Source organism: Scardinius erythrophthalmus (genome assembly GCF_964197995.2).
Source record: "Scardinius erythrophthalmus genome assembly, chromosome: 14".
Taxonomy (NCBI): domain Eukaryota; kingdom Metazoa; phylum Chordata; class Actinopteri; order Cypriniformes; family Leuciscidae; genus Scardinius; species Scardinius erythrophthalmus.
Genome location: NC_138234.1, coordinates 13544587 through 13572244, shown reverse-complemented (window position 1 = coordinate 13572244; position 27658 = coordinate 13544587). Strand labels below are relative to the sequence as shown.

At 39.0% G+C, this 27658-nt stretch overlaps 1 protein-coding gene across 1 annotated transcript in view; it reads right to left on the bottom strand.

Annotated features, from left to right (window-relative positions):
• The window catches only part of LOC308701680 (uncharacterized protein), an 82802-nt gene that overhangs the window by 32090 nt on the left and 23054 nt on the right, over positions 1-27658 (bottom strand). Inside the window, exons 2-3 of the mRNA XM_081384065.1 lie at positions 19644-19964; positions 19025-19312 (exon numbers count right to left, since the gene is read on the bottom strand). The gene's annotated coding sequence lies outside the window, so the exon portion shown is untranslated. The remainder of the gene's footprint in view (positions 1-19024; positions 19313-19643; positions 19965-27658) is intronic.

The window sequence follows — 27658 nt, the reverse complement described above, 5'->3', positions numbered from 1 at the left end:
TTCCTGAGATATAAGTAAAAAAACAAATTCCCATTCATTCATTCAAACACTTCAACTGTAAAATGTAAGCTATAATACCACTGTTGTCCACTAGAGGGAGCAGCAGGATTACGCATGATCTTTTAATTCGCTTCAGTATTGGGAAATAAACAAATGCTTTAAGAAGCAATCTTTTTTATTATGATGTTTTTTTTTTTATTATGATATTTGTATATATTTTATTTTTTTATTATGATTATGAACGGTTTGATTGACATTAGTGATTCTTGAGGCAAAGTTGTTCAAGATGAGGAGATGAAGATATTTTCACAATATCACATCCTAAAAACATTGAAAACATATTTGTCTTTGTGTGTGTGTGTGTGTGTGTGTGTGTGTGTGTGTGTGTGTGTGTGTGTGTGTGTGTGTGTGTGTGTGTGTGGATGTGTTTGTGTCTGTGTGTGTGTCTGTGTGTGTAAGCATGCTTAATGGAAAGAACATGGAGAAACTGCTTTGTTTTACTGGTGGATAAAAAAGTCTTTCAAATGAAAGTGAGTCAATTAGTGGTCTTCTACTATGGAAGCAGGACATTCTACTTAATAAAATATTTTCATCTGTGCTTTTGCATTAGTTTTTGGACTATATAAAATTACTTGCATGAAAATCACCTATTATAACACAGTCATGTTTTGTCAAAGTTTATCACTTCATTTTTACTGAGTTCTCAGTTTGAACAATTCTGCCTCTCAGTAATTAATTTGAAATCTGAAAATGGTGTTATACAGAGGAGATTTGCAATTATCATTTTGTTACCTATCTTTTATTTTAAATATCTACATCTACAACAAAATGTGTGTGCATGTGTGTGTTCAAGCATGGTTAGTGTATTAAGTATTATTGTTTAAGTATTATTGTTTTCATTTACATTTTAACCACCAGAAGAAGAACACTCATTGGTTCATTCTGCTCACTAAAATATTATTTTTCATTTTTTTTTGAAAATTTTCAATATTTTCCATTTGAAATATTGTTTAAACTTAATAAAATCATTAAAATAACATTTCAAATAATATTTTGTCTGTTTATAAATCCCACAGACTCACATTGGCTGCAATACTAATGTTTTTGTAAAACACAGACCTGATAGTCTAATCTGTGTGTATTGTGCATATATTATTGATATTATTACTATTGCAAATCATGTTATTGTAACTCATATCTTAATAGAATATTATTTGTAATTTTAATTCTTTATTTCTTAATTGTTTTTTTATGATTACTACAGATATTATCACCAAAGATATCAACTAAACCTTCACTTTTAGTATTGACACGCTGCACACACAGCACAATCACACACTCACTAATGCATTCAAATAAATGTAATCTTATTGTGCTACTTTATTTGTACATGATTAGAATGAACAGAAATCTAAGAATATTTTTCTTCTTTTGTTAAAGCCATTTCAGACTCCAAGTAAGCATTATATTACTAATCATCTATTTTAAAGGTGCCATACAATTGAAAACTGTATTTATCTTGGCATAGTTGAATGATAAGAGTTCTGGACATGGAACTGACATACCGTGAGCCTCAAACACCATTGTTTCCTCCTTCATGTGTAAATCTCTTGTTTGCAAAAGACCGCTGAAAAATGAGTGAATCCCACCATAACACCGACTGTGACGTTGGAGTCAGGATCATTAATATTTATACCACCCAAATTTGCATTTTCCAGTCCATGTTCTAGGCCAGGCAGTGTTAATGTGGACCTGCACAGCCGAATCATCAGAAGATCTGCAGGTATTGTGAAGAAGCAAGCAAGGACAATAGTGAAAATGGCAGATCATGGATATAAATGTTATGTCTGAGGCTGTGCTGCGGATTTGAGAACTTTTCATTCCCTTCCCACAAAAGAGAACTGTCAACAGGCATGGTTGATGTTTACAACAGGATACCTTACCATTTTAATTCAAAGCTGTTAGTTTACTTTTAACGGAGGCCGATCAGAACGAAACTCGGTGGGCATGTTCGATTCGTGGCCCTAGAGGTCTGTAAGAATTTTGAAAAATCAGCCACTAGTTGACGCTAACAGGTTTTACGGCTATGTAATCACGTGATGCATATCATTTGATAGATCTCCTCATACTGAACAACTTTGCCTCAAGAACTACTACTGTCAATCAATTTGTTCATTAAATACTTGCGATTATGTTAAAAACCTACTTTTGCAAACTAGTCCTAGGTTTTCGCCCGATCGGAAATATACCAGTGCAGTACAATTCTCTGGAAGCTCTAGATTATTAATTATATAAAAAACTTTAACTTTACCCATTGGGTAGCCATAACAGGATCATTTAGAAAATGGGTATGGCAAAAAACACTCAAAAGCCTGTAAATCCTAAACAAAAACTCAGACAACTCACTAAACTGCCTTATGTGCTTAAAGACCCTAAATGCTTGAACCCCGCTAAATGCTGCTTGCAGCTTTAATTATTATTATTATTCTTCTGCCGTAAAACGCATCGTGCAGCCCAAACCGTAAGGGCTAGAGCATTGAAACTTTGCCAGATGGTAGTACAAAAATCGAGGAGAGGTTCAGAGATTATGACCCCGATTGGCCCATAGGTGGCGCTATAGCAACCAAAAGCGCAAAACTGCTCATAACTCCTAGACCGTATGTCGTAGACTCAAGTGTCTTATATCATTGGAAAGCTGGACGCCTGACGAACAAAACGTATATCTACTTTTGCGAACTAGTCCGTGGTTTTTTGTCCGATCGGAACCAATCCAGTGCAGAAATGTTCTCTGGAGTCTGAAGATCAATAATTATCGAAAAAAAGTGGAAATTTCGATTCACGGTCGCTAAGGGGCGCCAAAACGTACGTTGTGGGAGGGGCCTATTTTACTAAAATGGCTATAACTCCCGATGTAAATGAGGTATCTTCACCAAACTTGGTACACATGTGTATGAGCTTACTCTGGGGTCACAGTAAAAAAATCGCGGCGATTGGCCACATGGTGGCGCTATAACATGAAAAAAACATAAAACAGGCTATAACCACCTGACCGTTAGTCCGATTGACTTGAAAATTGGTATGCAGTGTCTTGGTCCAAGGTGCCATGTATGTGTATGAGGACATTGGCGTATCTCAAAAAACATGGCCGCCATCGGCCAATGAAATTTGAGCACCTATTAGACAAGGTTAACGGAGGCCGATCGGAACGAAACTCGATGGGCATGTTCGACTCAAGGCCCTAGAGGTCTGTAAGAATTTTGAAAGAAATCGGCCACTAGTTGGCGCTAACGAGTTTTATGGCTCTGTAATCACGTGGTGTTACAAATATCCACACAATATGCATATCATTTGATAGATCTCCTCATCCTGAACAACTTTGCCTCAAGAACCATTGCTGTCAATCAAACCGTTCATTAAATATTCGCAAACATGTTAAAAACCTACTTTTGCGAACTAGTCCTAGGTTTTTCGCCCGATCGGAACCAGACCAGTCTAGGACAATTCTCTGGACTCTCTAGATCAAAAACTATCAAAAAAAAGTTGAACTTTTGCATTTGGATGGCTCTAATAGGGTCATTTATAAAATGGGCGTGTCAAAATACATTAAAAAGCCTATAAATCCTAAATAAAAACTCAGAACTTCACAAAAAGTGGTCAGCATATGTGACATAACATCATTAACAAGCATGCAAAATTTCATGGAGATCGGACCATAGGTGGCGCTATAACTGTTAAAAAGCTTTAAAACCATATATATCCCATGGCAAATTGCCTGTATTGGCTGTAAATGGTCTTTTCCATCTATTATGTCAGTGGTTACATGCTTGCTAAATAAATCTTAATAACTTTTGATGCTTTTGTGCTTAAATGCCTTAAAGGCCTTAACTGCTTGAACCCCGATAAATGCTGCTTGCAGCTTTAATAGTATTTATATTTTGTTTATTTTGGGGTGCATTGTAATTTTTTTTTTTTTTTTTGGTTTCCGTCACGTTAGAGTCAATAAGTTGACTTTGTTTTTGTTTTGTTTCTTTTGGTTACTTAAATCGTTTAGTTTATTAATTATCTATTTTTTCTTTTTTTCCTTTAGGAGCTGAGGACTTCCTGGAGCAGGCTGGTTGTCTGTCTCACTGCTGGTTTTGCTTCACTAAGAGTGTTATTGCAGTTTCATTATTGCCGTGTCACTTTGGTTATTTGCAGTGAATTTGGTGGGTGTATGTTGGGTTGGCGTGCTTCTTATGGTAGATCTGCTGTCGGCACACTAGCCTGCTCCTGACCGAAAGCCTCAGCCCCCGTGAAGGTTTATTGTGAATCTTGTGAGGGTGTATTGTGAATCTTGTGAAGGTGTATTGTGAATCTTGTGGAGATTTATTGTGAATCTTGTTTATTTCTTTTGTTTATTTTTATTTTTTGCTTTGTTCAATTCAATCATGACCCATGTGAATTACTGATTTTAAATCATTGTTGATCAACTTTTAGCTTTAATAAAACACTTTTTGTACGGAAGCCCATGCCTCTTGCCTTTTCTAGGTGGAACATATTTGTGTGCTTTATTTGGGTTGTTTTCCCCGTTAACCTGGGGTGGCGTAGTCACTAAAATTGAGCCACTTGCTACACATAGAATAAAAATATTCATTTTTCTTCAGATTCTGAAGCTGAAAATACAGAATTATTTTAGATGAATATGGTTGTACTCTGTCACCGACTAGATACATTTAAAAAAAATGTAGGCCAGTTTTTACTGACATTTTATTGGAAAACATTTGTCTATACATTTAAGTTTTGTTCCGCATCTACTTTATCTGAAAACAGTAAATCTAAAAATCCCAGGTTTTAAAGTGGCATTGCTTTGCTGTTGAAAAATATAATTTAAAAAAAATCTAAAAATATTCTATCCTTGCCATTGTCACTTCTGCTTTGCTCTCTAATTCTCTCGAATTCTTGTAACAGTTACTTGAAAAGATCTGAATTGTAGAACATTTTACACAAATAAAAGCATTGTAAGGAGAGTTCTTTAAGGATTAAAAAAAACATGTCAAGAAAACATGAAGTGTTAATTAATAATTTATGACATTTCAAACTAACTTTAAGTGTAGTTCATAACTGCATTTGTTTTGCCAAAGAGCAAATGCTGAGCAGGAAATGGAAATATACAGTGTGGAGCTGCAGTGATTACAGAACAGGCAATCTCTGAATGGATCCAGTTGATCAAGAACATTGCCCTCTAGAATCGTGACATGAAGGTAGACTTCATATATAGTATCTGATTAATAGTATCTGATTAATCAGTGATTTAACTGACTGATGATGCATTTTCTCTTCTCCTCTGTTTAATTCTTCTGGATATAACGTCATAAACCAGTACAGCAACAGTAGCCACGCCCACCAGAGCAGAGAGAGCCAATCGGATCACAGCTTCCGTAAAACCACAAAAGCAGATGGAGTCTGATGGAAGAAATGAACAAGTGAATTACGATTTCTCACAATTTTTGAAACAGACTATAAGTTGCATCCCAATAGTGTGGGTCATTGGGTAGGTAGTTTTAAGTGTAATACATTTATAATATGTATTCATTTTTCAGATACCTTTATCCAACGAGGCAGTAACAAAGTAAGTGCTACTATATATATATATATATATATATATACTGTTAGCATGTATTCATTGTGTAATGTCTATGCCAATAGCATCATCAAACGGAAATAATTTTATAGTGATTCTGAACCTACACTTTTGTAACTCAGCAGTTGGGTCATTTTTACTGTCAATACAAATGATGAACCCCCTCACATTCCTAGGTCTGTGTAACCCAATGGTGCAGAACGACGCATTGTGCAGTGTAGACAACTTCAATGATTGTAACAGATATTTGTGAGATCACAAACTGAGATGAGTGATCGTTTTTTGTGATTGTAAAGGGATCTGTCTTTGCGCGCTTTCTAGGCTATTTACAGTATAATCCATTTACACTCACCTAAAGGATTATTAGGAACACCATACTAATACTGTGTTTGACCCCCCTTTCGCCTTCAGAACTGCCTTAATTCTACGTGGCATTGATTCAACAAGGTGCTGAAAGCATTCTTTAGAAATGTTGGCCCATATTGATAGGATAGCATCTTGCATTTGATGGAGATTTGTGGGAAGCACATCCAGGGCACGAAGCTCCCGTTCCACCACATCCCAAAGATGCTCTATTGGGTTGAGATCTGGTGACTGTGGGGGCCATTTTAGTACAGTGAACTCATTGTCATGTTCAAGAAACCAATTTGAAATGATTCGAGCTTTGTGACATGGTGCATTATCCTGCTGGAAGTAGCCATCAGAGGATGGGTACATGGTGGTCATAAAGGGATGGACATGGTCAGAAACAATGCTCAGGTAGGCCGTGGCATTTAAACGATGCCCAATTGGCACTAAGGGGCCTAAAGTGTGCCAAGAAAACATCCCCCACACCATTACACCACCACCACCAGCCTGCACAGTGGTAACAAGGCATGATGGATCCATGTTCTCATTCTGTTTACGCCAAATTCTGACTCTACCATCTGAATGTCGAGACTCATCAGACCAGGCAACATTTTTCCAGTCTTCAACTGTCCAATTTTGGTGAGCTCGTGCAAATTGTAGCCTCTTTTTCCTATTTGTAGTGGAGATGAGTGGTACCCGGTGGGGTCTTCTGCTGTTGTAGCCCATCCGCCTCAAGGTTGTGCGTATTGTGGCTTCACAAATGCTTTGCTGCATACCTCGGTTGTAACGAGTGGTTATTTCAGTCAAAGTTGCTCTTCTATCAGCTTGAATCAGTCGGCCCATTCTCCTCTGACCTCTAGCATCAACAAGGCATTTTCGCCCACAGGACTGCCGCATACTGGATGTTTTTCCCTTTTCACACCATTCTTTGTAAACCCTAGAAATGGTTGTGCGTGAAAATCCCAGTAACTGAGCAGATTGTGAAATACTCAGACCGGCCTGTCTGACACCAACAACCATGCCACGCTCAAAATTGCTTAAATCACCCTTCTTTCCCATTCTGACATTCAGTTTGGAGTTCAGGAGATTGTCTTGACCAGGACCACACCCCGAAATGCATTGAAGCAACTGCCATGTGATTGGTTGATTAGATAATTGCATTAATGAGAAATTGAACAGGTGTTCCTAATAATCCTTTAGGTGAGTGTATAATTTAGATAAGTCAACACATAATGGTAATTGATATCGTTAGCCTTTGGCTAGACTATGTTATCAAACAGCTAATAATGTGTTGCTAATGTTATACAAACCATGTTCCCATTCGCCATCTCAGAGTCAGACAGCTGTCTTCTTACAATCAGTATATTTAGAAATAATGATAGGAAAAGCTCAGCACCACATATTGACGGGATTGGTTTGTGACAGTAAAAGGGGCAGTCTTAAATCACGTTTTAAGACTGTCTTTGGTAAAGTGCAGTTTTAAGGAGAAAATACTCAGCTGTGGCGAACATCACTTAAGATGGCATTCCAGAGACCAGTTTTATGACAGATTATGTCGCCTTTTCACCTTTATGTTTAATTTAATATTCAAAAATATTATTGATTTGCCTGCATTGACACCATCATATGAGAACTGAACTGAGCTGGAAGATGATATCACAGTTTTCTCCGGAGTGGCTATATACACTGCTCAAAAAAATAAAGGAAACACTAAAATAACACATCCTAGATCTGAATGAATGAAATATTCTTTTTAAATACTTTGTTCTTTAAATAGTTGAATGTGCTGACAACAAAATCACGCAAAAATTATCAATGGAAATCAAATTTTTCAACCCATGGAGGTCTGGATTTGGAGTCACACTCAAAATTAAAGTGGAAAAACACACTACAGGCTGATCCAACTTTGATGTAATGTCCTTAAAACAAGTCAAAATGAGGCTCAGTAGTGTGTGTGGCCTCCACGTGCCTGTATGACCTCCCTACAATGCCTGGGCATGTTCCTGATGAGGTGGCGGCTGGTTTCCTGAGGGATCTCCTCCCAGACCTGGACTAAAGCATCTGCCAACTCCTGGACAGTCTCTGGTGCAACGTGACTTTAGTGGATGGAGTGAGACATGATATCCCAGATGTGCTCCATTGGATTCAGGTCTGGGGAACGGGCGGGCCAGTCCATAACATCAATGCCTTCGTCTTGCAGGAACTGCTGTTACACTCCAGCCACATGAGGACTAGCATTGTCTTGCATTAGAAGGAACCCAGGGCCAACCGCACCAGCATATGGTCTCACAAGGGGTCTGAGGATCTCATCTCGGTACCTAATGGCAGTCAGGCTACCTCTGGCGAGCACATGGAGGGCTGTGCGGCCCCCAAAGAAATGCCACCCCACACCATTACTGACTCACTGCCAAACCAGTCATGCTGGAGGATGTTGCAGGCAGCAGAACGTTCTCCACAGCGTCTCCAGACTCTGTCACGTGCTCAGTGTGAACCTGCTTTCATCTGTGAAGAGCACAGGGCATCAGTGGCGAATTTGCCAATCTTGGTGTTCTCTGGCAAATGCCAAACGTCCTGCACCTGTGGACGACGGGCCCTCATTCCACCCTCATGGAGTCTGTTTCTGACCACTTGAGCAGACACATGCACATTTGTGGCCTGCTGGAGGTCATTTTGCAGGGCTCTGGCAGTGCTCCTCCTGTTCCTTCCTGCACAAAGGCGGAGATAGCGGTCCTGCTGCTGGGTTGTTGCCCTCCTACAGCCTCCTCCACGTCTCCTGAAGTACTGGCCTGTCTCCTGGTAGCACCTCCATGCTCTGGACACTACGCTGACAGACATAGCAAACCTTCTTGCCACAGCTCGCATTGATGTGCCATCCTGGATGAGCTGCACTACCTGAGCCACTTATGTGGGTTGTAGACTCGGTCTCATGCTACCACTAGAGTGAAAGCACCGCCAGCATTCAAAAGTGACCAAAACATCAGCCAGAAAGCTGGGAACTGAGAAGTGGTCTGTGGTCACCACCTGCCGAACCACTCCTTTATTGGGGGTGTCTTGCTAATTGCCTATAATTTCCACCTGTTGTCTATCACATTTGCACAACAGCATGTGAAATTGATTGTCAATCAGTGTTGCTTCCTAAGTGGACAGTTTGATTTCACAGAAGTGTGATTGACTTGGAGTTACATTGTGTTGTTTAAGTGTTCCCTTTATTTTTTTATATAAATTAACTAAATTAATAACTTTTTTACAACAATAATGAAACATCACTGAACTTATTTAAGCTGGACTGTGACTATTTCCTTCTGGAAACAAACTTTGTTGCATTACTTTCCTGTTTTCTCTGTAAAGCTGCTTTTAAACAATTTGTATTGTAAAAAGCACTATATGAATAAATGTGACTTGACTTGCCAGAGCCCCTCTCTAACTCCTGGTGTGGAAGAAGATGTGCCACACTGTGATTTGATCCTCGGTGGATGAACATAAACAAACTTCCAGCAACATCAGATAAGATGTTGCCAGACACCCTTGCCAGACACCTCTTACAGGGCAGGAAGGGGGAACTTCTGCACCCACCTCCACCTAGGAGAGGATTTTCCATTGGTCTCTACAGGTTAACTCTAACCACCAAACTCATTCCTAATTGATTTAGGCAAGAACCGCCATAAAAATCCCTTTAGGACCGCCTGGATGCAGCAACAAAGAGAGGCACAGAGAGCCGTATTTAAATCCATTCATACATATGTTTGAAGGCCCTAAATTAATATAAAATGCAAAATATCCACTTCAACTTAATGCAAAGTACAGTTTATGTTAATGGTTATTGACTGTTAACACAACAGTTTACAGTACAGACGTATTAACAGATAAGTGATTGCATGGACGATGACTTAAACGTTTCTAAAACTTGTAACGAATACGACTCTGGGTAAATATGAATTAGCTCAAGAATATGGGGAATCTTGGGAATATTAATATTTATGACTCATGGTCATAATTCATAAGTCGCATGTACATTTATTTTATCAATTATCGAGATTACCTCGTTCTGTAACTGGTCTGACCAACATTTAATTCGTCCAGCGAGTAGATGTAAGGTCAGTACAGTTAAGAAGGGGTATTCACAAACTCCACTAAAGTTCAGGTCCTGGCCACGAACATTAAACTTTATTGAGTTTATTAATTAAAACTACTGAATGTAGTCTAATATCGAGCTTGTAGCTTAAGATCTTTTGTTTCAGTGACTTTAGAATGGTGGGCTTTCAAATACAGAGACAGTGAAGAGTATTTATGAATTTTAATAAATGCAAAACTAGAGATTATATGAGCTACGAATATAAACGTACGTAAAAATGCAAACAATAAAACAAACACACATTTAACCAAACAAGAAAATACGTGATCAGGATAACATGAAATGAAAGAAAGAAAGAAAGAAAGGCAGAGAAGGGGAAAATAATAATTACATACAGAAAACCTAAATTCACGAGACAACCTGGAAAGCAGTTTTATCAACTCAATATACTTGCGATTTTGTCTTTTGTTCGGGTGATGCTGAAACTGGCAGGACAGCGCGGATGGTGTCCTGTTTCTGTTGCGTCTTCAGGTGGCGCGAAGTTTAAAGGCTCACTGGATGTACATTACCGAGAAAGTTCGTCTTCCGTGCGGAAGAGGCTAGAAATCTTGGTTTCTAAGACGGCAGGCTTTTACATGGCGCGGGGGTTTGTGTCCCAGAGGCCACGGCGAGGCCTGTTCAGCTGGTTGCCATGGAGCTGCGCTACACGTGGATGAGGTCCGGGATGAGGGCGACCGGAGAAGAGGGAGATCGAAGAAGGAAGAGAGGAATCAGAGAGGGAAGAGAGCGAGAAGTGGGGGTCTCGTCCTTTTAACAGACATCTGTTTTACGCCCTGTTTTGGAACGACAGCGAATCAGATTGTCTTTTCTGACGCGGGAAAATTCTCTTTGTGTGAAAAAAAAAACGCCTACTTTCACCATATGTCTTATGAGAGAAAGAATTCATATTTCTTCTTAAGATTGTACACATGGAACAATACATCTTACAATACAGTGTTACTATGTGCGGGACTGGTTGAATTAAAACAGGACGGTCAGACAGATACCAAGAATTACAGGTAGATATTGGACACACATAACATTATGTTCATATGCATCATTACACACAAATAAAGCTTGATTAAACATACAATAAAATGGTCAGTATTTCCGTTATGGTATGTGAAGACACTTGAGAAACACAGGAATACATATCAAACATTTGAAGAGTTTTCTCTGAAATGTTCCATGTGTGTTAAGGTGTTGGAATGTTGGCTTGCAAAGGAGCTGGATGAGCTGCCGTCTTGAGGTCATAAAAGTTTATGACCAGGTTCGAGTTACAAGACACTATGGAGTGATTTTCTTTCAATGAATCTTCGGAATTAAAGATTTTACTCTAGCAAACCACACCTCTATTATAAATTTGTAATGAATGGTAAAATGAAATTTTACTATGTGGAAGTCCATATATGGAAATGTGCTTCAGTTGCATCTCGTGGTGGGTTTCTGGTTGAAAGTCCACGAGTGTGTGTGTGTGTGTGTGTGTGTGTCTTCTGGAATGCCAGGAGGCTGTAAAAGTTGGGGAGAAGGTCGGTGCTGGCAAATTGGGGGTTTTACAAGGGATTGTCCATTTGACTAAAATGTTCCTCTGGGAACAACAGATTGCAATTTTGACATGTCCAAGCAGACTTAGCGACGCCGTGGACAGACCCGTTGTCTGAAAAGACAACGAAGGATGTGTTTTAGAGACAAGGAATTACTAATTGGAACAGCATGTGACCGCATGTCAGGCATTGTCGCTACAAACTCTATCTGTGCTGTTATGGGAATTTTTGATTTTCCATGATTTACAGTATTGATTTTCATTTACTTTCAGTAAGACATTGAAATGACTCTTTGCTGGACTTTATCTGGTCTGCCAACATATGACTAATGTGTGTGTGTGTTTTTAAACACTGGGAAACAGGTGAGACGTCAGGAGGAGGCAGATTGAAAAGGGACCTCTGACCCCTAGGGTCAGTGGCCGCCCAATTTAGAACTTGTGAGTTTGCAGGGAAGCCTCTCCTTGTTTAGATAAGGGCCTGTAAGCAGAAGACCTTGAAAGCATTATAAAGACTCATCTGCCCTCCCTCCCTGGTCGCACTTGTTTCACAGACTGTACTGGTGACTTCTGTGTGGCAACTGGGCCTTCTTGCAAGAATAAAATACTTTTTAATGATCATTTGAATTTCAGAGTGTCTCTTACGCAGGTGATGATTGTTTAATGAATTTTTGCCACAACAGTGCCATACGATGCCTTCAATAATTTGAAAGAGGATTGGTAAAGAAATGATACATGGGTAAAATGTTAAAAACACTGTTTCTAACACTGTACTTTATTCTATGCAAATGAGTTCCACACTAGGGTGGGCAACACTGTGGCTACTTCAGACACAAGTGGCCAATCACACTCCAGGATCGCAGAGGAGCCGGATTTCAATCTCCTCCTCATCAGGAGAAAGCAGAAAGGGATAAACATGTCCCCCGGGTAGACACACCATTGTTCTGCGTTTTCAACTCGACGGGAAGGAGACACTATAACAGACATATCACGTCCTGAGTTTCTCACCTGACGAGGAAAGAGTCTACAAGATAGTTGAGTTTAAGCTTTTTCGAGCAAAACCTTTTTCAAAACCTGTTGGTTTCGGCTGCACTCTAACTGCAAAGGGCCCCAACATTGAGGGACCACATTGTATGGACTTTGGAGTATTCAATGTAAACAGAGTCTGTTATGTCCTACGCAAACAAAAATCGTATATGTAACTATATACGTCCATGCATACTGTTGCCATTCGTTTCATTAATGTTAATTTTTTTTTAAATTCATTGATTTTGACAATCACTTTTTTATCTTTAATATGAATCAATTCATATTTATTTCATACAATGAAGACTATACAGTGTTTTATTTTTACGTGATTATTCAAACTCTGTAGTATATCTTACTACATGTACATGTTAAACAAACCTCTGCTACTAAACCTGAAAAACTTAAAGTTAATTTTATTTGTATATTTCTATTGAATTTGTTCTATTATCTGTAAATTGCTTATTATTATTCTTGCTTCAAGAATAAAATAAAATTGCATGACTTGCTTATGATTGTAGTCAGCTTACAGGGCATTTGTTTTATAATATTGGGTTGACTAAAATGGGAAGAAAAAGTAAATAAATTTCAAGGTTCACATTTAATTCAGTAGGATTTTTTGTTCATCTAGTCAAATCAAGTCAAGTCACCTTCATTTATAAAGCGCTTTTAACAGTATGGATTGTTTCAAAGCAGCTTTACAGTGATAATAGGAAATTACCATAACAGATTGTTTAGGCTGTACAACAGCATTAGGATAAAGTTATTGTCTAGCTCAGTGGTTCTCAAACCTGTCCTGGAGTACCACCAGCCCTGCACATTTTGTATCTCTCCCTATGTCTGACACACCATTACAGGTTTTGCAGTCTCTACTAATGAGCTCATGAGTTGAATCAGCTGTGATAGATGAGGGAGAAGCATGTGTGTTTTAATTAATATGTGTGCAGGTGAGTAGTCCTTAACAAATCAACCTTCAAACAAACCACTTGTCAGGTCTTAAAAATGTATAATACAGAAATTTGAGTAGTATTCCAGTAGCCACGCGAACTGGAATTATCCCGACAACGTTTTATCTGTACAGGGGTAAAGGGAGGGAGCCCTTCACAGAGGAGAGACAAGCTGACACTTCAGGACTGCGTTGTCGTCGCGTCCAGGCGCAGGTCCTTCATCAGATCTGGATATGGCCTGGATCCGGCGGACTGCGGTAAATCTCGGATAAACAGAGAGACTAATATTAGCGTAGACGGCATCCTTCTTATGATGTACCAAGTACATCAGCATTTATGGGAAATGTTCCCGGTTCCGGCTGTACACGAGTTCTACACCTAGTAAACTGTCTACCGCAGTCAAATAAGAAAAGTAACACAAAACAGTAAAACTAAAAAAAGATGCGTCTTCAGACGTTGCTTGAAAAAGGCTACGGACTCAAGCTCAAGTTGAGTTGGGTAGATCATCCACCAGCAGGGAACAGTCCAGGTAAAGGTCAGAGAAAGAGATTTTGTGCCTTTTTGAGATGGCACCACGAGATGACGTTCACCTGCAGAGCACAAGTTTCTAGATGGCACGTAAGTCTGGTGTAATGAGTTTAGGTAAAAGGGAGCAGAGCCAGTGGTTGTTCTGTAGGCAAACGTCAAAGACTTGGATTAGATACGAGCAGCAACTGGCAACCGGGGCAATTTTGTGAGGAGAGGAGTGACGTGTGCTCTCTTCGGCTCGTTAAAGACCACTCTGGCTGCAGCTTTCTGGATATGACAGTGTAAGCTGGAAGACCAGCCAGGAGAGCATTACAACAGTCCAGTCTGGATAGAACAAGCGCTTGGACAAGGAGTTGTGTAGCATGCTACGATAGGAATGGCCTGATCCTCCTAATTCTGTACAAGGCAAATCTGCAGGACTGGGCAGTTCTATCAATGTGGTCACAACTCCAAGGTTCCTGGCTGATCTTGATGGTGTTATGGATGACGAACCCAGCTGAATGGAGAAGTTGTGTTCAGCTGTTGGACTGGGGTGGACTACAAGCAGCTCTGTCTTCGCAAGGTTAAGTTGAAGGTGGTTTTTAATTTGCGGGTGTTTTTTCTCTTTGCATGCATTTTCTTCAGTGGCAGCCGGTTGAGCTCTCTCGTCCACCTCAAAGGAGAACTCCGGTCAATTTTAACATTGAGCTTATTTTTTTGTACATTTGGAGTGCTGTCAATACAGAGAACAACGACAAAAATCGGTGTTGCCTACACCGAGTTATTCTATTTTTAAAATTTGCACCCTGTTGACTTCAGTGGGGCAAGTACTAAACCTGCTTTTAGCCCTTTTAACATCCTTGATGTGTCATTACAAGTGCACAGAAAATGTGAGTGATTCCTTCCAAAGTAGTCGATTGCCGAGTTCACGCGCGTGATCATAGGTACTAAACCTATGCGCGTGAACTCGGCAATCGACTACTTTGGACTTCACCCGAAAACAGGATGTAAACACAGGTATTTGCGCTGGCTTAAATAACATCATTTTTATACATTTCTTTCACATCTACTGCAGTCAGATTCACTCGTGTTCACTCTGAAGGAATCACTCACATTTTCTGTGCACTTGTAATGACACATCAAGGATGTTAAGAGGCTAAAAGCAGGTTTTGTATTTGCCCCACTGAAGTCAACAGGGTGCAAATTTTAAAAATAGAATAACTCGGTGTAGGCAACACCGATTTTTGTCGTTGTTCTCTGTATTGACAGCACTCCAAATGTACAAAAAAATGAGCTCAATGTTAAAATTGACCAGAGTTCTCCTTTAAATATACTTTTAACTGTACTTTAACTAATTTAAAAAACATTTTATTTAACGTCATGCATCCTTTTTTATCAACACTTTAATGGGGGCAAGTTTCATAAAAAAGGCAAAAATTTAAACTAAAAGTTGAGAAAATTATATTTTTGTAAATCACCCTCTAAACCCTCAATCCCTATTTCCGACGTTAGTTCACTAATACAGTTTGAAGGAGTAAATGAAATCGAGTAAGTGAAATCGGACAGCCATTGAGTGTACATCGGCTGTACACTCGTTATTGCGGTGCAATTAGATTGAATAAGTGCACTCAATAACGTCCACTACGGTTTCGGACACCACTACAAATGGCTGTCCCCTCAAATAATGCCCTATCCACAGATTCTGTAATCTTTCAGAAGATGTGTAATAGTGCCCCCTACCGTATAACAGTGACAACACGGATAACCTGAAAATTCAGTCATTGGCGAGGAAAGAGTAAAGTAGATTTGAAGGAAATTCCTATGTACTCTACCAGTGGACTAGCCTACACAAAAATGTAGATACTCAGAATTAGGAGCATATCTGTTTTATTTATAAATCAATATTTTCAATATTATTAAAAAAAAAGTATATTTAATAGGCTACTCAATCAAAAGATTAAACACAACTACAAGCCAAATATACTTAGAATACTTAATTATATTTATAAGAATATCTCGATCAAAAGATAGAGTACAAGTAGCCTATTGGCTAAATATAGACGATCCAAAATATATTTGGCTTGATTTAGAGGCCCCACAGTTATCCTTTAACCAAAATCTGCTATTTGTTAGAAGTTCCAAGGGAATTAAGGCACTATATGTGATAACATAATTGTGTTTAATATGTGGAAGGCCTGGGCAGTGCTGTCATATCTTCCCTACTGACCCCCATTTACAATAATCCAGAGTTTATGCCTAGCCTTTCAGATTCTGGATTTAAGGTTTGGCACACTCATGGGTTATGTAGACTTAGTGAATTGTTTAATGAAGGTTCCCTATTATCTTTTGAAGACTTGGTAATAAAATAATGCAAGCTGCTCAGATCCAACTTATTCAGATTTCTCCAAATTAGGTATTATATTTTTAAAAGTACTGCCCTTTTCACAAACCCCTCCTTATGTAAAGCTTTTGATGGGACAGTTAGGTCCTAGAGATGTGGTGACAACAGCTGCGCAGAGGGGGCCCAATTAGATTTTTTTGTCATGGGGCCCAACATTCCTGACGGTGCCCCTGCCTCTCCATGACGCTATTGAGAAGATTCTCTTAAATCCCCCGTTGAGTAAGCAGTTTACTTACTTTTATAACAGCATTTGCTTATATATAGTGGTGAACACGCAAGATGGGAGGATGAGTTACATTTGACTAACACAGGAGGATTGGGAGCGGGTCTGGAGTGAGGCAAATAAGATCTCTATTTGCAACAGGGCCAGAGATATTCAGCTCACGATTGTGCATAGAATGCACATCACACTGCTCCTTAGAAGTAAATTTGACCCAAGGCATTCTTCATTATGTCCTAAATGTACGGTAGAAGACCGTTGCATTTGGGACTGTTTGTTAATGGTTGATATGATAAACTACTGAAAAACTATTATGAAATGACTGCGTTTCCATTAACCGATGTTATGCGAGTAAAATTTATTTTTTTCCTCTCGTGATAAGTCATTCCAAAAATCATGTCAACGGACATTGGTAGGTTTTATATCTCAGCCACCGCACTAGCCATTATTATTAATTGATAATTAATACGTAGGAGTGTTATCGTAGGAGTGTTATCCAAGCATTAATGGTATGTAGGAGTGTTAATGAAACGTAGGAGTGTTATCCAAGCATTAATGTTAAAGGTCCCATGACATGCTACTTTTTGTAGGCTTTAATATAGGCCTTAGTGGTCCCTAGTACTGTATCTGAAATCTCTTTCCAAAAATTCAGCCTCGGTGCAGAATTATAGCCACTACAAGCCAGTCCCAGAATGAGCTTCCTTCAGACAGGCTGTTTCGGTGTCTGTAGCTTTAAATACTAATAATGAGGAGAAAGGCGGCGCAAGGTGGAGGGTGGGTGTGGCCTTGACCATCTTGCGCAACGGTACCGTGGCGTGGATGTTTACGTTGGATATATTGCAATGGCACGAAGACACGCAGTCTTTCAAGCATTTCAGTTTGACCCAGAATCGGATCCGGATGGAGAAGCAACGGATGAAGAAGTTGCAACTCAGCGGCTCCAGCAGGACGTTTCCGAATGGTTAGTTTAAAATATTGTCTGGATACGGTACTTTATTCGGATGGTTTACAGTTATTATCATGTAGCTAACGCTAACATACTGTTGCCTTTTCATGAGAGATCTGTAACGTCTGTATTTATCTTATTAAAATTACATCAAGCTCTGCGATCTTGAAATGCGGATATCGCGCGCGCCATATAACCAACAGGAAAACGGTTATCCAAATAACAAAGAAATGTACAACACTCGCGTTACAGTGTGTGTAACTTGATGCTGTCTACCTTTACATTAGCGCAAGTGACAGCCACATTCTACGTGTAACAAGCTAGGTAACCATAAACAGTAAAGCAACACACTTATATATAATTTGTTGACTTACTTGTCCGAGGTGTGTAGCTGAGCCAAAGAGAGTGATCCAGACTTTAGTTTCAGACGTTCAGCAAGCCCAGCTCTGTATTGACCCTTCAGTGTTCATTTGTACATCCAATTATTGAGCAATTGTTATGCTTCGCTCGCTCAAACCCCATAATATCTCTCGTGGACAAACTAAAATCGCGCGCGCGCGTTCCTACTTCCTATCGCATTTTCTCATGGGCGGAAAATATTCTCTGGGCGGGCAAAGCAGAGACAGGGGAGGTAACATTTTCTCCTTATGACGTCATAAAGAGGAGATTCAAGATCAGCGCGTATGAGCCTCCATTTTCTCAAAGGCAGAGAAAGATAGCAAAAGCTCGATTTACACCGATTGAAATTTCTAGAAACTTGGGGACCATATACTGGCTAGGGGAACTCGTATTAATGTTAAAAAACCTCAGAAAGTGAAAATTTCATGTCATGGGACCTTTAAGGAAAGACCCTTATACTTGTGAGCAGCACACATGAGGTGTTTCTGGGTGTTTCTCCCTCATTTCTGCTTCGAGGTCTTGATTGTGGCATTTCTTTGAGGTTTAGAATCCAGTATTCCTGTAATTCTTTAGTCTTTTATGAATTTAATAAAGAACTCTTTAGAACCATCTGTGTCAGGTGACCTGTAAACGCGCAAAAACTGTTTCCATTGTTGGTTTGGGAAATATTTATTTTTAGAATTGCCTGAAAAACCACCTCATGCAAGCGTAAAAACTTTTTTTGCGATAAATGAGAGTTTTTGCGAAATTGACGCGTTCCAATAGGGTGTATTTGCAATTTCAATTTGCACAATTTGAAGTGTAATGACAACGCGGCTAGTGAGATTGACCCAGACACAATCCCAATGGCTGAGCTGGTAACAAAATCTACCCAAACATGGAAAAAATAACCCCCAAAATGACCCAACAGGCTCAACCCAGCATTTAGATTGGAAAAAGTAACATTACTGCCAGCATACCTTCACATGTGTGACAGAGTTGAGTGATGTTGGGATATGTGGTCTGGTTGCTGATGGGATTGTTCAGCACACAGCTGTACGAATCATCCAGACACTCAATCTCCAGAGGTAGAGAGAGACTGATGCTGAGATCACACACACTGATGCTGGACAATACACTGATTCCTTTGTACCAGGAGAGAGTCACATGACTCACATTCACCACTGAGCATAGCAATGAACAATATGATGATGGTGAAGATGAAGAGTGTGAAGAATTGCTGCTGATGACAGGAACGGAAAGATGAGCTAAAAAAATTAAAAAAGAGCTGTGATATTTGTCAGTTCATTCATTTAAAAAGTTGATGACTAAATATATGAAAACACGCACAAAAAAGAAATGCGTAAAAAAAGTGTGCCAATGAATCAAACCGTTAAATTCATTATTTCATAATAATTAGAATAATTACTGTATGACATTGATTTACAATGTTAAAAAGTGAAACAGTTCATTCATATTTTAAATGGAGTTCATATACATTTAATTTCATAATATTTATTTACAAATTATTACTTCTTTTTTTGTGTGTGTTTAAAAGTGAATATACTTTATGTCCAGCAGCAGTCATTCTCTACTCACCATAGACCGTAATATTAAACATGTTTAATTGAGTCCGTTTGTTCAAGCTGGTGACTTTATAAGGTCCAGAGTCTGTGGTTCTGGTGTTTGTGATGGTCAGAGATCCAGTCTTCTCATCAAGCTTCAGTCTGTCTCTGAATCTCTCATTAACAATGTCATAAGTTAACGTGATCTGATTCTCCCCTCTCTTCAGTTCAGCTATGAGCACGCCTTTAGGTCCGAACTTCAGCATTATCTGATCATCTCTCTGTATTTCAGTAAGATTAATATTTAGAGTGACTGGATCTCCCTCCATCACAGACACATCAGTGCCAAACACACCTGAAAAACAGACAGGAACAGAAACCAAAGGCAAGTCAGTTCTGTTCATCTTCAAAGATGAAATGTTTTGATGCTATTTTAATTTAACAGCATTTAGTACACACCAAGGAGTAATTGCATTATTGACAACTAAATGGTATAAAATAAAATTAGCCACCGAGTTTACCCACTACCTATGAACGTTGTTTTTTTTGGTGTTGTTGTAGTTTTTTAAACAAATAAGGTTATGGGCCCTATCTTGCACCCAGCGCAATTGACTTTGTACACCGACGCATGTATCATTCCTGTTTTGCACCCGCCCAAAGCGGACTTTTCCCTCCACAAATGCACGTCGGTAAGTTAGAAAATACACTTGCTCTCCCCAGGGCGGTTCAGCGCAAAGAGGAGGCGTGTTCCGGCGCAAACGTTCCTTCATGCTATTTTGCAGGTTTAGAAAACAATTGCGCCACTAACCAGGAAAAAAATAGTTTAAAGTCAGTGGCGCGTTGCGCATGTTATTCATATGCTATTTTAAGGGCGCATGCTTGGCCATAATCAATGTGCATTTTGATTCTCATCTACACAGAAGCAGCAGTTTTCATTTTTGCAAATCATACATTATTACAATAGATAGATAGATAGATAGATAGACAATTTATTATAAAAGCATAAATCTAGCTTACACATTTACCCAAATTATCATACGCCTGTTTAACCGAAGTTAATTTGGATGGGTTTCTCCATTTCAATGTCACTTCTCTCTTTTACGGCCGTGACGAGAGCGTTGCTCTCCTCGGCTGTGAACCGCTCCTGGCGTGCACCTGGCAAATCCGCCGTTATAATAGCAATCCGCTATGGAAAAAGCACGTCTGCTCTTAAAGGGAATGTGAGATGACTCTCTGATTGGTTTATTTCACGTTACGCCCAAACCACACCTATGAATAATGAAGCTACTTCAGACCAACCCCTTTTAGATTTGCGCCGGGCGCAAGAGTCATTTATCCCGCCGGGAAAATAGCATTTTTCAATTATTTTCAATAGAAGCAACGCACATTTAAAAGAAAAGCAAGCAGCATGTCATGGTGCTGAGCATTTATTTCACACAATTTCAGCTTGTTTTTTTTTTTTTTTTTTTGGTCACTGCATGCAGCCGTCCAATAACAGTGGAGCAGTGGTGGAGCAAATCAGTGTTGCCAGATTGGGCTTCTTTTGATCAGGTTGGGCCAAAGAAAAATGCATGGAGAATATTTGGGTTTATTTTAAAATAACTGGCAATTTTTTCTCTTTCCTTTTTTTAAATTGTTATTTTAAAACATGCAAACACATGTATCTAAAAAAAGATGGTTCTTTAAAGGTTTTTTACACGTTGTAAAAGTTCTATTTAGTACCGTATCGTCATGAAGAACCCTTTATATGCTGAAATGGTTCTTTATTTCTGCCTTTTTGTTTTTCAAATCTGTAAATGTCAAAGCCTCCTCTTTAGTGATTTTCTGGAGCTCTACAACCAGTTACTACACAGACTGTCAACATACTCTCAACAGGTAATTAATTTCTTTCTTAAAATGTCTATAAATTATAACTTTAAAAATTGTAACAATCATTTCATAACAATCATGTCTTTTTCTCTTTTTAGTTTAACAGAACATGTGTGAGCGGCTTTGTTCAGTTAAAGGATACTCCTCTTCTCCACAAAGTAAGTAACAGATATATGGAATTTATGATCTATATTGTTTTTTTTTTTTGTTTTTTTTTATTATGACTTAATGCCTAAACATACCCAGTCACAAAAAAAAAAACTAGAATGACTTTATATCAATTTTTCCTTTTAACGTGGTAGAGGAATCATACTGTCCATTTTTGCTAATTTTGGTCTTCATTAACATAACTGATTTTACATTATCAAATGAAATAGATACAATGTAACTCTAAACTCGATTGTGTATTTCAGATGCTGTCACGTATCATAACCTCATCATCAGCAGAGAGAAACTGCCACTCAGAATACACACATAATGAAGGATGTAAAGACATCATAGAGGATTGTGAAGATATTTCACTGGGACTTGGTCTTCATTACACCTATTGTGTTCAATCTCAATTGTTATTTATTAATGTATTCGGGTAACAACTGTTGTAAGAGCACTGTCATTTTTGCTACAATCTGCCATGTCAATAAAAAAATAAAATTACCTAATTGACACAACATGCTGTTTTTTTATTTTTTATTTAAAACCCAAATAGAGGCAACAAGATGTACTGTAAGACCAGGCAGATAAAGGGGTTAAAAAAACTATATCAATAAATAATAATAAAAAAATAGTAATAATGGTAAGATTAATAATATGAAGATACTGATATACCAATATTAATGAAAATAAATATAATTGAAAAGGTTATTTATAACACCATTAAGGTCCTATATAGCACTTTCAAAGCATTGTTCTTTATGGAACCTTATAAAAAGGGTTCTATTTAGCACCAAAAAGAGTTCTGCTATTGTAACAAGTAGTTAGCAAAAGTTAGGCTTTTTTTTTTTTTTTTTGCCAATCTGCAAAAAAAAAATTCTTACCAATAGCTTTTTCTCCATGTGTTCCTATAGGTGTCTAACACCTTCCAATTTATCTATGGCCAAATCCTCTGGGAAACGCCTTGAGAGGCAATCAAAGTTGGGGTGCCCAGACGGCCTGGGTAAAAAAAAAAAAAAAAAATTATATATATATATATTTCTTTCTTTTTTTTTTACCAATATTACCTTTTGAGATGTCTAACTAGGGGTTTTTAGGGGTGCTGAATCTATCCCAGCCATTAGTTTGGAGTAAATATGACTCAAAATCGTTTTTATTGAACAATTACAGAACAAAACTTACTAAATCAGTTTAAAATTTAACAAACCTCATCCAACTACCTACATCTTCCTCACTCCTGTTATCATCTGGCTGGTTGATGTTCTGGCAAGAGTTACCATGACAGTTCCCACAAACAGCAATACGCTTGACGCCTTGCTTTTTACAGCAGCACCTGAGAGTGTCACAGTCCCCTGCACAGTTGCAGCTGACAAACTTCAGAAGTCCAGTGTCCAGTGCAATGGGATATCTTGTAGGGACTGGTACATAACCTTGTTCTCCTTGTTTCCATCCATACTCAAGGACATCCAGTGATGGACTTTGTAGCAGTAGCCAATCTCTGGTTTGGAGATATGCCCGCAGAGAGTGCTGTGCTGCAGCTCCTGTAGTCAGAGGCAGTTTCTCAGGCTTGATGCTCCCGGCTGCGGTCCGCTTGCTGAAGATATCAAATCTTAAGTCTTCAAAATCTTCAGGTGGATTTCTGCAGAATATGAGCTTGAACAGTTCGCAGATAGCTTTGATGATGTCACTTTTCTTGGCTCTGATGTCATTGAACGCATCCATGGCCCCCTCTGCTTTGTCAGTCTTGCAGAGCTTGGTGAGAAAAGTTGGTTTGCTTAACCTAGAAATTGCTGACAGCCAGAGAAGGCAGCCAGAGGTATCACAGCCAGAGATCGCCCAAGGGCCCAAGTGAACAACGCCTGCCATCCTTTCACTCTCCCAAAGGGAGTCAGACTGCCTTTTTCTTAAATCCAACCAAGAAGAAAACTGCAACCTTACCATCACTCTTGCAACAATCAACTCTTGGCTTCTCGATACGTTCAGGATGCCGTGCTGTCCAGCGTGGCCTCAGCAGGCCCCATGGCAGCAGGCTTCGACTCACCACAGCCATGTGCTCATTCAGGAGGAGAGAGGATTCTCTCAACCACAACAGAATCAAGGACAACCTCAAGAGTTCAATGGCCCTCATTTATCAATCTTGCGTAGAAACGGGCGTATATATTGGCGTAAGATTATGCTTACACTCCTCTCATCGCCTGATTTATGAAGCTGTGCGTACCTTTGAAATTCTGGTGTACGCAATACCTGCCCTTGATAAATGCCGCGGTTGAAAACGATCGTCATTAGAATAACACGCCCCTATATATTCAAGTCTCCGCTCCCCCCACGCCCTCATTTTACGCCATGGACACACGGAAGACGGCAAATTAAAGAGAAACTTCTTTGAGAAAGAGAAAGCGAAACCAGGGAAGTGGAAAGAAACAAAATTGATTTCTAGATTTTTATTATTAATGACGCTTATTGTTATTTAGAAGAAGAATGTCGTTATTATTATTTGTATTATTATTATTATTTAAAATAAGAAGAATGGCATTTTTATTATTTTGTCAGTCTGAATTATTTTTTTGGTCATTGAAAGCCTTTCATTTCTAAACCCAGTCCGTGCATACCTGCCGGGCCTAACCCTGGCCTAACCATCGTTTCAAAGAATAGTACAACGGCGAGCGCGTCGAGTATAAACGCCTCGTTCGTTTGGGGAGGTGCGCGCGCAGTCTGCGGAGACTCGCGCTGCGGAGCCAGGCGAAAGTATAAACAAAACGTCAGGTAAAGCGCACAGGCTCGCAACTTAAGGAATACATATGCCTACAAATCAAATGCTTTGGTAAAGTCACACAAATTAAACATTGAAGTCCATGTTGCACAAAAATAAACACTTAATTTTATAATTACTATGTTGCTGTTTTTTTACAGTGGGTCATAATATATTATATCTTTTAGTTTGTCAGTGCGTTTTGTGGTGTTAGGAATTGTTTTTCTGCGCATTCCCGCACTCAAAACGTGCGTACACCACCTCCTGAGCAGGTGTAGGATTTGAGCGTGCCGTACGCCAAAGTCCATATTGATAAATCTCAAAGTCACCGTGGTTTTGGGTGTACGCCCGGTGTACGCTGGAAATTTGGTGTACGCACTTTTGATAAATGAGGGCCAATGTCTTCATTCAATACGGACGAAGTCCATCGCAACTCCCACCATTTGCTCTGCGTGTCCACTCTGGCCCAGAGCGTGCAGGCCACAATCTGCACTCCAGCCATGAGAACAGAGTCAAATTAACCATACAAGTTCATCATATCTTCTTCATCCAACAGAGAAGAAAACGATTGCAACTTCTATGTTTGAAACTCATGGAACCATTCAAGAGCTTCAATTTTCAAGAACTTCAAGAATTGTGTCCACTGCACTAGGGTTGTGCCGATGGACGATGATGGCTGACCGACATCACGATGGAGAGCCACCATCGTGCAGAGCCGGATTAACCCAAAGGCAAACTAGGCACGTGCCTAGGGCCCGATTGGCGGGATGGGGCCCAGACAGAGGGACAAAAAAAAAAATTTTACATATGTCCTATCTACAATTTATTTCAATATTTATTAATTAACTAAAAATAGTGACGATGTTTATCTTAACCATAGACTGTTACATTACTGCAGTTAAACCAATTAATGTGTCCGTTACAAAGCGGGTGCCGGCTTCTGAAAGTATAACGAACGCATCCATCAGGTGCTGCGAGGCAAAAGCCTAATAAGCACACAAAGAAGCACAGCTCATAATGCAGGTGTGTGAGTTGTCGTCATCTATTTTGGAGTGATTATGTATTCTAAATATAAACTTGTAGCCTACTGTAGATCAGCGTCATTTCTGGAAAAATCATTCACCGCTTTATTACGAGTTTAAAAGAGCGCGAGCGTCATTAACGTGCCCAGACGCGACGCTTTGAATTTGCGCGTACAATGAATAACATCGTGTCGGGAGCTGACTAGTAAAAAAGCTACAAAATTAAAAGACAAGACGTGTGTATTCTAAGTTAAAAAGCCAACACAGTACAACATTTTTAAATGTTTCTAATAGGCTAAAGGATCTCATATCTATGGGCTTCTAAATTCTGCTGATGATTAGACATCTCCTGACATTACGCCAATAATATCAGTTTATATATTTTTTTTTCTGCTCAGTAGCGATCGTGTCTTTCTCTTCCACTTGATTTGTGTAAAGCATATTTAAGGTAGCAATGCAATATAAAAGCACTTAGTGGGATTCTGGAACTGTGAATAAATTGAATAAAACAGCAAAATAACAACAACAACAACAACAATAACAATAACATCTTCATTAAACAAAAAAGACATTACCTTAGATAAAGTTTGATTAATATGTACATACAGTACCGGTAAAAGTCTGGACCCATTACTATTTTTAATGTTTTTGAAAGAAGTTTATTATTATGCTCTACAAGCCTGCATTTATTTGATCAAAAATACAGGAAAAAACAGGAATATACTGTACTTTTTTAAAAACAACTTTTTAATAATCAAAAATCCTGAAAAAAAGTATCAGGTTATAAAATAAATATTAAGCACCATTTCTAACATTTGATAATAAATCAGAATATTATAAAGTTTTCTGAAGGATCACGTGACACTAAATTCAGCTTTGCATCACATAAATATAAAGTATAGTAAAATAGAAAACCATTATTTAAAATTTTAATAATATTTCACTATATTATTTTTCTTTATTTTTGATCAAATAAATCCAGGCTTGATGAGCATAAGAGACTTCTTTCAAAAACATTACAAATAGTAATGTGTCCAAACTTATGTACTGTGTAAGTAAAAATATACTGCTTTTAAAATTAAATGTATAAATAAAAAGGTTAGGAATCATATTTGTTTTCAAGTGTTTTTTTATGGGGGGTGGCGGGTGGGGGGCCTCCAACATGAATTTTGCCTAGGGCCTCCTAATGTCTAGAACCGGCCCTGCCATCGTGATGCCACGCCCCCCACCCTGTCAGACCAGCCCGTCTCAGGGCAGTTTGTGAAAGGTCACGTAATTTATTCTATTGATAACACCAGTGGTTGGGAACCTATGGCTCGCGAGCCATACCTGGCTCTTTGGCAAAAATGTGGCTCGCAAGGTCTCTCACCTTTTACCAACAAACGATAAAAAAAAGACATAAACAGAGATCGGCTCTCTGCAGAAAAAGCAGCCAATTACAATCCCCTTATTGTAGGATACAGCCTACCGAAGTTAATGAAAAGTTTATGATAATAATATTATTCAAGTTGTACAGGCAAAAGTGCATGTTCAGTGCTGTTCACAAGTGTCACGACTCACAAGTCACCACAGCAATCAACTAACCACTTACGTTTCTGTGAAAACCTAACAGCCCCTGCACTGGGATTCAATCAACTGCAGCTTGTTTAAGGTAATGGCGACAATCATTTTAGAACAGCAGCGAAAATGTAAAAGTAGGCTATATAAACTTTAATATATCCTTTTATTGAAACGGGAGCTTTGCTGTGCAAAGAGACATTTCAAAACATTTCACCCGCTGGCCGCTGGTACTTTCACTTTTGCCGCAGAGACCCTTTATGTCCTATATGTGTCGTATTTTTGATAATCCGCGTAGATTTCAGTTGCCGATTCTGTTTAAAGTTATTAATAACAAAACATGAATGAAAGAGAAAGAAAGAAAAGAGCAGGATGTGCTTTATACTGAAAAGAAGTATTAAAAGTGCGATAAGTCGCGAAAGAGAACTGAATTAAACTGACAGGATGCTGTGCAAGCCATAGATATCATATAATAAAGACTAGAGCTGTGTCCCAAAGTGAAGGCTGCGTCCTTCGAAGACCGTATTTGAAGGCCGGATGGCCGTATTTGAAGGCCGATTGCGTCACCGCGGCGCGACGAAGGACGTCCCAATTCAAAGGCTGCATCCTTGGAAGGTCGCATTTGAAGGCCGATTGCGTCACCGCGGCTCGATGAAGGCTGTCCCAATTCAATTCTCCATCCTTCGAAGGCCGTATTCGAAG